This window comes from Thunnus albacares, chromosome 18 (assembly GCF_914725855.1).
Source record: "Thunnus albacares chromosome 18, fThuAlb1.1, whole genome shotgun sequence".
NCBI classification, from domain to species: domain Eukaryota; kingdom Metazoa; phylum Chordata; class Actinopteri; order Scombriformes; family Scombridae; genus Thunnus; species Thunnus albacares.
Genome location: NC_058123.1, coordinates 1,212,585 through 1,216,750, shown reverse-complemented (window position 1 = coordinate 1,216,750; position 4,166 = coordinate 1,212,585). Strand labels below are relative to the sequence as shown.

Genomic DNA, 4,166 nt, shown 5'->3' with positions numbered 1-4,166 from the left:
AAAGCATTTGTCTTCCTGCTTCAGCAGAAATATTTTCCAAGGTACTATAAAAATGATTGACATCCTATTTTCTTCATTCTCTGCATTTAATTGTTTTCTACTTATTTTTACACTCCTCAGATATACAGCATATCTACAAGTTTAGCAATCAACGAAATATTCAAGAAAACATAACATTTTCACCATGTTACTGATTCATGGAGGGTTATGAGCAGAGGCAGCTGATGAAAACTGAAGCTCCACTGCTTAGCTCAGCAAAAATGGACAATTTAATACTGTTAAAGCAACAATCAAGAACATTAAAATGTAGGCTGTAGCCTTCAAGCTAACTGCTAACATGCTAGCCAGCTGGAAACATGTTTAGTTTGACTGTGTGTAAACCACAGTTTGCCATTTATTAGTCAACGGCAAAGTTCATCAAAGTTGAGCAGAATGTGATTTTTTTCCTCCACAAATTCCATTAAAATGAATTTATGGAGAGTTAAAAGTCATATTCTGTCCAACTTTGATGAACTTTGACACAACATCAACAATTCCACTAAAATGAATTGATTTCTTGGTGAAGTTTATCAGAGAAATCAACTAATAAAAGACTGGATTTCACTTGAGAAGCTGTTTCTTTAAGCTGTAAATCTCTCCAGTGTTTGATGTTCCTGCTGTTGCAGACAGCCATGTTTACAGCAGCAGCTGTAGATGAACAGGCTGCAGGTTGTATCACTACTGTAAACAGCAGAAAAACACAACAGTATCTACATGAACATGAATGACCTCTCGCTGTTTTACAGTGAGAGTCAGAGATCCCAGCTGTCCCCCTGAGAGTCAGGATGAACTTCCTGTGACCTCCTGACAGGGACGTGTACCTGTCCTCCGGGTGGGTGGTCCTCTGCATTCACAGGGTGACGGACGGGCGGGTGGGCGGGAAGGAGGAGCAGGAGCCATTATCACAAACAAAAAGAGGAGAGCTGAGGCCATTGGTTCAGCAAATCAGCTCTACAAGACATCTTTACGTCCATCACTCTTCATCTTATCCTCTCTCCAGGGATCACGTTTATCTCAGCACGACTTCTAGGAATCACACTGAGAGTTCAACCAGGGTCTGAATTTATCAAACTTCTCAGATACGCAGTCATATATGAGCTTCTAGTCAGCTTCAGCAGTCTGAGTTAGTCATATCAAGTGGATATCTGACACATTTACAGTCTTTGTGTTTCCCTGTTGAGCTGCAGGTGGAAGTATAGACCGTAAGACTGTAACGTTGTAAGATATCTACTTGAGGGATCTTCTAATGGTCAGTATGAACAGGAGGAATGATTACAGCATTTTAAGACACACTGGAAAAATAGTGAACCAGTCTTTTAATGACAAACATAAGTTTGATTTATTATGATGCTGAAACACTGTTTCAAAGCTGCTGCGACCAGGTTCAGACTCCTACATGTTGATTTCTTAAGATAAGAACGTTGATGAAATGTTTTCACTCCTCGTACTTAAAGACACATCGCTCTGAGAGTTTTTTTTGGCCGACTGGACTGATTTTCTTACTCTGAGCAGTTTGATAAATACGAGTCCTGACCTGTAAATCAAAACCGCCTCGCAAAGAAAAAGTTTCTGACAAACGTAGGAAAAAACAGTGATATTTTTAGACAGCAGAGACTCGGCAGCGTTTTATAAGAGTCTGTGCAGCTGTTGGGGGGGGGGGGGGGGGGGGGGACATTCATGAGTTACTGTGAGTTGTAAATGTTTTTGATGAATTCACAGCACTGTTACAGCAGTCAAATAAAAGCTTACTATGAAAACATGGTGTAAAACTGCCGCTTTTATTGGAACAAGTGTTACCGTTATGTTGTGGAACATTATTACGCCGTCGCCGCTGTGAAAATGGACGTGCTGATCTGCAGACAGCCTGCGCTCTATTACACCACCGTAATTACAAACAGTTAATTGTGCAACTGTTTATTCAGCGTCGCAGGTTTTATAAAGAGATCAGGTTCTGTTATTTGTGACGTATTCCTGCAACTGGAGTAAATGAAAACAACTTTGACATGATTGACAATACAGATATATTTATAATTACAGTTACCAAAGCAGTTGCTGCTTCCTGTACTGGAGAGTCGGGGGATGCACATGTGGACTCCTGTACAATTAACATGACATGAACAGAAATATGGATTCAATAAAAACAAACTGAAGGAAACTGAACTTGAACACGGAGGTAAACGGGTACAAAATACATTATTAGTATCTCTTCTTGATTAATTCAGTTCATTTGGTCTATAAAATGTTGGAAATTGAAAAAAAACACAGATCACAGTTTCCTGAAGTCCAAAGCAACGTCTTTAAATGTCTCGTTTTGTCCGACCAACTGTCCAAAACCCCAAATTATTCAGTTCACGATGAGATAAAATGTAAGAAAAGCTGCAAATTCTCACAATAGAGAAACTGCAACAAGGTAAAGATTGTAAATTTAAAAATAACTTACTGTCTCTTTAGGGACAATGAAATAATAAATTAATACTTTATTGTCCCTAAAGAGACAATAAAGTATTTTTCAAGTGAAATTTACAATCTTTACCTTGTTGCAGTTTCTCTATTGTCAGAATTTGCAGCTTTTCTTACATTTTATCTCATCGTGAACTGAATAATTTGAGGTTTTGGACAAAACGAGACATTTAAAGACGTTGCTTTGGACTTCAGGAAACTGTGATCTGTGTTTTTTTTCAATTTCCAACATTTTATAGACCAAATGAACTGAATTAATCAAGAAGAGATACTAATAATGTGTTTTGTACCCGTTTACCTCCGTGTTCAAGTTCAGTTTCCTTCAGTTTGTTTTTATTGAATCCATATTTCTGTTCATGTCATGTTAATTGTACAGGAGGACACACTAGTCCTGTATCATGTAAGTTAGTTTATGTATGTTGTGCTTGTAGTTTAAATTTTCACAGCTTTTATATTCATCTGTGTCCAGGATCAACAACATGAAGATCCTGAGAGGATCTGTTACCGTTAAGTCAAGCTTGTAAAATGAAGGATTCTTAGTTCATATTTTCACTCATTTGATGAATACGTGCTGGTTATCGGGGCCCTTCGGTTCATGGGTCAGTAGAGTTGTGACGGTGGCCTCTGAGAAATCGTTGCTCCATTTAATTGCATTAATTAAAGCGCTGATGTGTTTGTGGCTTTTATAGCAGCAGCCGGGGACTCGCCGCTATCGACACCGAGAGACAAATGACACGGCTGCCATGTTTGATTAATAGCAGCTTTAACATACGTGTTAACCCAGAAACATTTCAAATGTAATAATAAAAGAGAGAAATCATTCACTTCTCCAAACGGAGCCGCTCATGAACTCAACATGAATCTTTATGAAAGAAAAGGTTTTTCAGAGCTGACAGGCAGCATCACAGCTGACTGAGTCTCTCCTCAGCAACAAGGATCAATCAACTTATTATATTGATTGAATTATAAGATGATTCTCTTTTACATTCAGCTGTTTTGGGAAAAAGGACTTTTTGACTGTAAGAAACATGTTCAGACTGGTCATGTTAGGAAAGTTTTCCCCAAAATACAAACAATAAAAGCTGCAAATATTTCTTCTTCTGTGACTCAATCATTTAAAAATCCAGCTCTGTTTGCTTCAAAAACTACACCGTAAAACACGATAAAGGGTTAATTTAAAAAATGATGGTAATTAAGTGATGCATTAAATTACTGAGTAGATTTAAAGTAAGAAAACTTTAAATAAAATTCAAGTAAATTGAATAAGTTCCTCAAATTTACAGAAAAAGTTGTAAGAAAATGTTAATATAACCTAATTTACAAGGAATATTGATTCATATTAACTTTAAATTGATTTTGATTTACTGAAGTAATTTAATAACTTTAATAACTGTGAATAAATGTCACTTTATCACATTATTCTATTAAGTTCAGCCTTCTTCTCAGTGTCATGTATCCTTGTTGGCCTGATTTCCTTCAGTAGTGTGAACAGTTCACACATAATAATGACAGAATAGTGCAACTTTTTACCAATATTTTCAATTATGATAAATGCCAAATTAATATTAAAATTTGAATACGTGCAGGTCTAAAGACCACCGGGATTGTAAAACGGCTCATTTAACGGCGATCAGAGATGAATCATTGGATCCACATTGATTTATCGT

General features: G+C 36.9%; 1 long non-coding RNA gene across 1 annotated transcript; it reads right to left on the bottom strand.

Annotated features, from left to right (window-relative positions):
- Positions 1-1,319: 1,319 nt before the first annotated feature.
- On the bottom strand, positions 1,320-2,951 carry LOC122968206. Its single transcript, XR_006398781.1, has 2 exons — positions 2,495-2,951; positions 1,320-2,131 (listed from the first exon to the last, which is right to left on the bottom strand). It is a non-coding gene; the product is annotated as an uncharacterized LOC122968206 (long non-coding RNA).
- Between the last annotated feature and the right edge of the window lie 1,215 nt (positions 2,952-4,166).